The 10,862-nt window shown below is 40.4% G+C and overlaps 1 long non-coding RNA gene across 1 annotated transcript; it reads right to left on the reverse strand.

Moving 5' to 3' along the window:
• Positions 1-2,454: 2,454 nt before the first annotated feature.
• On the reverse strand, positions 2,455-9,983 carry LOC131307581 (uncharacterized). Its single transcript, XR_009194166.1, has 3 exons — positions 9,832-9,983; positions 7,375-8,730; positions 2,455-2,647 (listed from the first exon to the last, which is right to left on the reverse strand). It is a non-coding gene; the product is annotated as an uncharacterized LOC131307581 (long non-coding RNA).
• Between the last annotated feature and the right edge of the window lie 879 nt (positions 9,984-10,862).

Genomic DNA, 10,862 nt, shown 5'->3' on the forward strand with positions numbered 1-10,862 from the left:
AAGTATTAAACCGTTTTGGTGTGGTTTGGTACCGTATGGATGTACTCCTACGGTATTGAACCGTTTCGGTGTGGTTTGGAACCGTAACGAAGTACACGTAAGGTATTGTACCGTTTTGGTGAGATTTGGTACCGTATGGATGTACTCGTACGGTATTGCACCGTTTTGGTGTGGTTTGGTACCTTATGGATGTACTCCTACGGTATTGCACCGTTTTGGTGTGGTTTGGTACCGTATGGATGTACTCGGACGGTATTGGACCGTTTTGGTGTGGTTTGGTACCGGATGGATGTACTCGTACAGTATTGCACCGTTTTGGTGTGGTTTGGTACCGTATGGATGTACTCGTATGGTATTGCACCGTTTTGGTGTGGTTTGGTACCGTATGGATGTACTCGTACGCTATTGAACCGTTTCGGTGTGGTTTGGAACCGTAACGAAGTACTCGTAAGGTATTGTACCATTTTGGTGTGGTTTGGTACCGTATGGATGTACTCGTACGGTATTGCACCGTTTCGGTGTAGTTTGGAACCGTAACGAGGTACTCGTAAGTTATTGTACCGTTTTGGTGTGGTTTGGTACCGTATGGATGTACTCCTACGGTATTGCACCGTTTCGGTGTGGTTTGGAACCGTAACGAAGTACTCGTAAGGTATTGTACCGTTTTCGTGTTATTTGGTACCGTATGGATGTACTCGTACGGTATTGCACTGTTTTGGTGTGGTTTGGTATCTTATGGATGTACTCCTACGGTATTGCACCGTTTTGGTGTGGTTTGGTACCGTATGGATGTACTCGGACGGTATTGGACCGTTTTGGTGTGGTTTGGTACCGGATGGATGTAGTCGTACGGTATTGCACCGTTTGGGTGTGGTTTGGTACCGTATGGATGTACTCGTACGGTATTGAACCGTTTCGGTGTGGTTTGGTACCGTATGGATGTACTCGTACGGTATTGCACCGTTTTGGTGTGGTTTGGTACCTTATGGATGTACTCCTACGGTATTGCACCGTTTGGGTGTGGTTTGGTACCGTATGGATGTACTCGTACGGTATTGAACCGTTTTGGTGTGGTTTGGTACCGTATGGATGTACTCGTACTGTATTGCACCGTTTTGGTGTGGTTTGGTACCGTATGGATGTGCTCGTACGCTATTGCACCGTTTCGGTGTGGTTTGGAACCGTAACGAAGTACTCGTAAGGTATTGTACCGTTTTGGTGTGGTTTGGTACCGTATGGATGTACTCGTACGGTATTGCACCGTTTGGGTGTGGTTTGGTATCGTATGGATGTACTCGTACGGTATTGCACCGTTTTGGTGTGGTTTGGTACCTTATGGATGTACTCGTACGGTATTGCACCGTTTCGGTGTGGTTTGGTACCGTATTGATGTACTCGTACGGTATTGCACCGTTTCGGAGTGGTTTGGAACCGTAACGAAGTGCTCGTAAGGTATTGTACCGTTTTGGTGTGGTTTGGTACCGTATGGATGTACTCGTATGGTATTGCACCGTTTTGGTGTGGTTTGGTATCGTATGGATGTACCCGTACGGTATTGCACCGTTTCGGTGTGGTTTGGTACCTTATGGATGTACTCGTACGGTATTGCACCGTTTCGGTGTGGTTTGGTACCGTATGGATGTACTCGTACGGTATTGCACCGTTTTGGTGTGGTTTGGTACCGTATGGACGTACTCGGACGGTATTGGACTGTTTTGGTGTGGTTTGGTACCGGATGGATGTACTCGTACGGTATTGCACCCTTTTGGTGTGGTTTGGTACCGTATGGATGTACTCGTACGGTATTCTACCGTTTTTGTGTGGTTTGGTACCGTATGGATGTACTCGTACGGTATTGCACCGTTTTGGTGTGGTTTGGTACCGTAACGAAGTACTCGTAAAGTATTAAACCGTTTTGGTGTGGTTTGGTACCGTATGGATGTACTCCTACGGTATTGCACCGTTTCGGTGTGGTTTGGAACCGTAACGAAGTACACGTAAGGTATTGTACCGTTTTGGTGTGATTTGGTACCGTATGGATGTACTCGTACGGTATTGCACCGTTTTGGTGTGGTTTGGTACCTTATGGATGTACTCCTACGGTATTGCACCGTTTTGGTGTGGTTTGGTACCGTATGGATGTACTCGGACGGTATTGGACCGTTTTGGTGTGGTTTGGTACCGGATGGATGTACTCGTACAGTATTGCACCGTTTTGGTGTGGTTTGGTACCGTATGGATGTACTCGTACGGTATTGCACCGTTTTTGTCACGCCCCGCCCCGCAAACGGCACCCAATGTGGGCCCGAGTCGACGCGACCACGTGACATTCCACACCAAAACCGAACCACACCTCACAACCTGTCAGAATAACACCCAGCGGAAGACTTATCACCTTAACATAAAAATGAGTCGACGTATCGACCAACCAACCACGATCTCGCACAACTAAACAACAATATAGTTTTACAATACTTTAAAAATTTTACACTTTAATACATCCACCAACGACTTATTTATAACTTACATAAATCAACTTTTTAGTTTACTACCTACAACCAACTCGTTCATCCACATCATCTAATGCTAGCCCAAACACTTCTCAACACGATGACCGGTAGTGGACCCACTCTACGCAACCTGCTACCTGGCAGACCAAAAAGGAAAGCCAGAGTGTGTGAGATATAGAAATGCTCAACAAAATATAGCAACAACCGAATAAATAACAACCAAAATATAAATTCTCAACATATCTGAGATACTCAAATGTACATAACAGATATAATCACCACATCCTCCAATTACAACATAACAGTAATATCCAACAGCTAAAAGATAATCTCAACTTGTCAACAGTTTATCGAAAAATTAAGAGCAACACCGGGCACATAGCCAATAATTTAAGGCATAAAGCCTTTTGGCATTAAGCCAATCACCGGGCACACAGCCAATAGTTTAAGGCATAAAGCCATATGGCATAAAGCCAATCACCGGGCACTAAGCCAACAATCAAGTTCAATTCAATATAGAACAACATATATGAATCAAACACTCACATATCATAAGCTAAACAACAATAGCATGATATACACTCACCATTACAGCAATATCTCATTAAAGATAACCATATCGAAAGCTTACTACGATTAGCAAGATATACACTCACCACCACAGCAACATTTTATTGGGAAGAACCATATCAGACACACTCACCTTGTATCGATCGAGGTATGCCAAACTTACAGTTTCGGAATCTCTCCAATTGATCGGCTTGTTACCTAACCACAAGCTAACCATATCAGTTTATTGAACGCTTAAACGTCAAAACTACCTCCTAACAATACTCTATAATACCAACAATAGATTAACAATACTTAACGCATACTAACATGTCTATCTCAAAGGTTTAGAAGTGTCCCTAAACAAGCGTAACACTCAAACACCACATAACCCCTACATTTGGTTTGAAATCTATGACCAGCCTGTCGTATTCTGCTTATAACTTCTTATAGGGTTAAAACCAGATTATGAAACCACCACCATTAGAAAGTACACCTCCGGTACATGAATTTTGATATAAAATTTGTCCTAAACAGAGTCTGAATGACCAGGATACGCTCAAATGAAGTTACATATCTAAAGCAGAATTCACAGTTTTCAGCAGAACAGTCTGCGATCGAAAGCTCATTAAAAATCACATACTCAATATTTTCCAATAATTCCAACACCAAAACATCACCAATTGATCCATGTTTAAGACTCATGAGAACCCATGTCCACCCAGCATGCTTAATCTTGAGGAATTTCATGACGAACACAAGCCAAAAGCTGTCCAGAATTTCAGAAGTACCAAAACCTGAACTTTAATTCAAAAACTGCTATAATCTAGAAAGAACCACGACACAACCCATACATATTCAGAAAGATATACGAGTCTAGTTTCGGAATCAAGAAACGGTGCGTAAAACCGATACCCGAGCAAGAAGTTATGCCCGTTTTTCCAACACGTGTCTGTGCTGTCTGCACAGACGCGAATCAGACACCAGTTCAGTCCACGAATTTTGTAGGCCAAACCACTTCGAGTTATTTTCTGAAAATTTAACACGATGCAATAGACTCACAGATGAACCTTCAGGATTTTTTTTCAAGAATTTAGAAGATTTCTAGGTACCTTGAATAAATTCGTCAAAAATAGAACAGTTTCAATTTGGTTCAACACAGTTATGCATATTCATATCATACCCCGAATTTTCTGAAATTAAACCCAATTCCAACCTCAAAAACCCTTCTCCCATGAATTCAATTCACCTCTAACTAGATGCCAGGTAGGGAATTGAACAACAAAATCATAAATTCAAGTAAAGAAGATCATGAATTACCTTACAAAGTTTCCAATTCAACCTAGCTCTCACTTCCCCTTTCTCTTCTCCTTCTTCCACCGGCTGATCTCTCTCTCTCTCTCTCTCTCTCTCTCTCTCTCTCTCTCTCTCACACGTTGGAACCTCTCCTGATGGGTTTTCTTTCTTTTCTTTTGTTTTAAAAGGAAACACACACACACCACCTCACACAAACACACGGCACACATGCACCACTCTAATAAAAAAATCGCACTTTAGTCCTTTAGGTTATTAAATATAACATTTAAGCACCTCAATTAAAAAGGACGTTACACCCTCCCCCTCTTAGGAAATTTCGTCCCCGAAATTAGAACCACCAACCTCACACTAGCGACAACCAAACTATAAGGTTACCCAAACAGTCTTGTCCCATGACCAATTCCAGCAGCACAATCATCATAAATTGCTAACTACACAACTTCATAACACCTTGATATGTGCAGCACCTTTCAAAAGATAATGCATACGGACAAAACCTCAAACCAGCCACTTTTTCAAATACACTGTTGTAATCCACTCTCATTCACCTTCATCTCCAACCAAATCTCTCATTTGTTAACTATGTCTTTATCACACAAAACATATAGGAAAATAACACCCTTATGATTCATATTTTCAAAACTTCTTTGTTTCACATCAACTTTCAACAAAAATAATTATATGAGTCTCGCAGGTACTAACATAATACCAATTCGTCCTCTAAAAAAAAAAACCTGTGGCCCTCAACTCTCATCACGGTACCAAATTCCTAAACCACCATGACCACCACATCAACACACATTCTCAATACATGAGTATTACCTTTAGAAAAGTAATTTTAACCTCGTATTATCAACCAGCACATTATCGCAGCTTGATTTACCAACAAACATCAATCTCAAAACAACATTATATGTGTATTATATAATCATACTCCACTAACCATTTTATCACTTAGGTACACCAAAACAATCACATCTATCCCACACAAACAAAACCTCAAGAAATTTGTATATACTACTGGTATACAATCTAACCCAACACATATTAATACGAATCGACAACTCACTTAACTTACTAACCATCAACCCATCACAAAACCTATTGCCACAGTAGCCTAATTATCACTTAAGATTTCTCCTCTAATCTCAGCAACCATTTGTGCTTCATTTAACCCATTTTCTCCATGCACTCCCTCATAGACCCCAACATCATCCACCCTAACATTTCAAACGCCTAATTGTACCATATCACTTGTCTTACCATCCTCTAGATGGATCTAGATGAATCCATTACTCCATCAGAATCAAAAATCCCAACTCTATTCCATATCCCACTGTCAACTCTATACCATCTCCGAATTCTGTTTCAGAAACCCGAACTCAGTTTTGTTGTAACGTGTCCCTTCAAAACAAGGTTAGTCCACAACATATATATCATTGATGGCATGCGAATATGACAATATGTAAGATGTATCATGATTTGATAGGCACGTTGCCTATTTCATCACAACACCACTGACACTCCAGTCGACTGGACTGACTCTGACACGAAGCCACAATGCATGATCATGTTATCAAATCAAACAATAAATAAAACTTATACCTGTCCCATTCTCTCAGAATGGTTTCCAAGATCACCTGCAATCTGTTTCAATTTCACTTCCGCAAAGTTAACCCATTTCTCATCTGATCCTTGCAACGGTTTATAGACATTGCCCACTTTCTCAACACTATTCAATCACAGTCAAATTTGTACCTCTCTATCTTGCACCATTCAAACCCCACTAAACAAATTACAGCCTAAAAACAGCTCCCTCTTTGTAATACCAACCATTCACAATTACCATTTGTATCTGCTCCTATTTTCCAACTAATTTCCGTCACCCAGAACGTGACTCTCAATCCCTTCCAAACTCACTACTCTGACCATTAGGCAACCATTTCACCCATTAACACTACATCCGACGACTATCTCACCAACCTTTTAACACTCATTCGTATAGGTAATAAGATATCGAATAATACTCACCTACACTTATCACCTGATAGACAACCAAAACAATACACTTGTTCACATAGAACCAATATAACCATCTTCACATAACTATAAATCATTATTCTTTCCATCTACATTTATCAACTTATATCACATACACCCACCACATGTATCCACATATTCAATACCTTACATGTCACTTAAGAACACATAATCAACTGCAAATAGTACATAGATACACATCACTACTTATTCAAATTCCTATAAGTAACATTATAACGTTACCAAATACACCCAAATCAAGGCAACACAAAATCGCCATCTGTAAGATTCTCAACTTCCACCTTATTTGATCCTTTTAACTAAATGAAAGTATGTACAACCCCACATCATTTCCTTAGGCACTATGCCCAAAAACATTACTACATTAGATGTGTACATACCCACAATTCCTTCTTCTTTTTTTTTTAGAAAGTTCAATGTTCTCCACACTCGCTCAACTCATTTCAAAAGTTTTCAACTTTCATAACAGTTAATACTTCACACACAACGGGTAAATAACAACCATATCAAACCTTGTATCTAGTACTACATATATCTTTATATGTGTGTCACCTCCTTCGCGTGCACATACTAGACACGTACCCAACCACACATCAATGAAGCAATATAGCTTCCAAAGATTCACACCCCCCTTTTTTTTTTTTAAGATCTCCTCAAATTCACCACAAAACCTACAACTTTAATGCTAATATTTCAAATTCAAATTAGCCCTCACTAGTCTGTAAACCCAACTTTCAAGAGTCTCCTCACCAGTAACCTACACTATAGCAAGGTTGACACACCACATAACAATACAACCTTCTCACTACAACATAAATTGCATTTTACAAAACATATAATTACTCTAACTGCACCTTAAGCATTAATAACAAAGTGATTAAGTTTAACCACACATCTACTGTTACTTACACCCGACGTCATTCAATATTGAAAATACCTATCACCATATCCAGCAAAGCCTGGGCTCCTTGACATGCATTAGCACATACTCTCCATAATGCCATGAACCATTCAGTCCATTTACTTCTAACACACAGAACACAGCCCACATAAGACACTGCTAGTGCAAGCACAATCTACCATGGAATAATTACCATTTGCTGCTCCATGAACTGAGCCATATCAATAACCTGTTTCAACAATTCAAACCACCACCAAAAACATAGTGCTAAGTATTAAATACGGACACGTACTCGACAGACACAACACCATATGGTCCACTACCAAACCCCCAATCGACTCTTAACACAGAGACTAGATCGTACTAGCTCTGATACCAAGCTGTCACGCCCCGCCCCGCAAACGGCACCCAATGTGGGCCCGAGTCGACGCGACCACGTGACATTCCACACCAAAACCGAACCACACCTCACAACCTGTCAGAATAACACCCAGCGGAAGACTTATCACCTTAACATAAAAATGAGTCGACGTATCGACCAACCAACCACGATCTCGCACAACTAAACAACAATATAGTTTTACAATACTTTAAAAATTTTACACTTTAATACATCCACCAACGACTTATTTATAACTTACATAAATCAACTTTTTAGTTTACTACCTACAACCAACTCGTTCATCCACATCATCTAATGCTAGCCCAAACACTTCTCAACACGATGACCGGTAGTGGACCCACTCTACGCAACCTGCTACCTGGCAGACCAAAAAGGAAAGCCAGAGTGTGTGAGATATAGAAATGCTCAACAAAATATAGCAACAACCGAATAAATAACAACCAAAATATAAATTCTCAACATATCTGAGATACTCAAATGTACATAACAGATATAATCACCACATCCTCCAATTACAACATAACAGTAATATCCAACAGCTAAAAGATAATCTCAACTTGTCAACAGTTTATCGAAAAATTAAGAGCAACACCGGGCACATAGCCAATAATTTAAGGCATAAAGCCTTTTGGCATTAAGCCAATCACCGGGCACACAGCCAATAGTTTAAGGCATAAAGCCATATGGCATAAAGCCAATCACCGGGCACTAAGCCAACAATCAAGTTCAATTCAATATAGAACAACATATATGAATCAAACACTCACATATCATAAGCTAAACAACAATAGCATGATATACACTCACCATTACAGCAATATCTCATTAAAGATAACCATATCGAAAGCTTACTACGATTAGCAAGATATACACTCACCACCACAGCAACATTTTATTGGGAAGAACCATATCAGACACACTCACCTTGTATCGATCGAGGTATGCCAAACTTACAGTTTCGGAATCTCTCCAATTGATCGGCTTGTTACCTAACCACAAGCTAACCATATCAGTTTATTGAACGCTTAAACGTCAAAACTACCTCCTAACAATACTCTATAATACCAACAATAGATTAACAATACTTAACGCATACTAACATGTCTATCTCAAAGGTTTAGAAGTGTCCCTAAACAAGCGTAACACTCAAACACCACATAACCCCTACATTTGGTTTGAAATCTATGACCAGCCTGTCGTATTCTGCTTATAACTTCTTATAGGGTTAAAACCAGATTATGAAACCACCACCATTAGAAAGTACACCTCCGGTACATGAATTTTGATATAAAATTTGTCCTAAACAGAGTCTGAATGACCAGGATACGCTCAAATGAAGTTACATATCTAAAGCAGAATTCACAGTTTTCAGCAGAACAGTCTGCGATCGAAAGCTCATTAAAAATCACATACTCAATATTTTCCAATAATTCCAACACCAAAACATCACCAATTGATCCATGTTTAAGACTCATGAGAACCCATGTCCACCCAGCATGCTTAATCTTGAGGAATTTCATGACGAACACAAGCCAAAAGCTGTCCAGAATTTCAGAAGTACCAAAACCTGAACTTTAATTCAAAAACTGCTATAATCTAGAAAGAACCACGACACAACCCATACATATTCAGAAAGATATACGAGTCTAGTTTCGGAATCAAGAAACGGTGCGTAAAACCGATACCCGAGCAAGAAGTTATGCCCGTTTTTCCAACACGTGTCTGTGCTGTCTGCACAGACGCGAATCAGACACCAGTTCAGTCCACGAATTTTGTAGGCCAAACCACTTCGAGTTATTTTCTGAAAATTTAACACGATGCAATAGACTCACAGATGAACCTTCAGGATTTTTTTTCAAGAATTTAGAAGATTTCTAGGTACCTTGAATAAATTCGTCAAAAATAGAACAGTTTCAATTTGGTTCAACACAGTTATGCATATTCATATCATACCCCGAATTTTCTGAAATTAAACCCAATTCCAACCTCAAAAACCCTTCTCCCATGAATTCAATTCACCTCTAACTAGATGCCAGGTAGGGAATTGAACAACAAAATCATAAATTCAAGTAAAGAAGATCATGAATTACCTTACAAAGTTTCCAATTCAACCTAGCTCTCACTTCCCCTTTCTCTTCTCCTTCTTCCACCGGCTGATCTCTCTCTCTCTCTCTCTCTCTCTCTCTCTCTCTCTCTCTCACACGTTGGAACCTCTCCTGATGGGTTTTCTTTCTTTTCTTTTGTTTTAAAAGGAAACACACACACACCACCTCACACAAACACACGGCACACATGCACCACTCTAATAAAAAAATCGCACTTTAGTCCTTTAGGTTATTAAATATAACATTTAAGCACCTCAATTAAAAAGGACGTTACAGTTTTGGTGTGGTTTGGTACCGTATGGATGTGCTCGTACGCTATTGAACCGTTTCGGTGTGGTTTGGAACCGTAACGAAGTACTCGTAAGGTATTGTACCGTTTTGGTGTGGTTTGGTACCGTATGGATGTACTCGTACGGTATTGCACCGTTTGGGTGTGGTTTGGTATCGTATGGATGTACTCGTACGGTATTGCACCGTTTTGGTGTGGTTTGGTACCTTATGGATGTACTCGTACGGTATTGCACCGTTTCGGTGTGGTTTGGTACCGTATGGATGTACTCGTACGGTATTGCACCGTTTCGGAGTGGTTTGGAACCGTAACGAAGTGCTCGTAAGGTATTGTACCGTTTTGGTGTGGTTTGGTACCGTATGGATGTACTCGTATGGTATTGCACCGTTTTGGTGTGGTTTGGTATCGTATGGATGTACCCGTACGGTATTGCACCGTTTCGGTGTGGTTTGGTACCTTATGGATGTACTCGTACGGTATTGCACCGTTTCGGTGTGGTTTGGTACCGTATGGATGTACTCGTACGGTATTGCACCGTTTTGGTGTGGTTTGGTACCGTATGGACGTACTCGGACGGTATTGGACTGTTTTGGTGTGGTTTGGTACCGGATGGATGTACTCGTACGGTATTGCACCCTTTTGGTGTGGTTTGGTACCGTATGGATGTACTCGTACGGTATTCTACCGTTTTTGTGTGGTTTGGTACCGTATGGATGTACTCGTACGG

The sequence above is a fragment of the Rhododendron vialii genome, chromosome 11a, assembly GCF_030253575.1.
Source record: "Rhododendron vialii isolate Sample 1 chromosome 11a, ASM3025357v1".
NCBI lineage: Eukaryota > Viridiplantae > Streptophyta > Magnoliopsida > Ericales > Ericaceae > Rhododendron > Rhododendron vialii.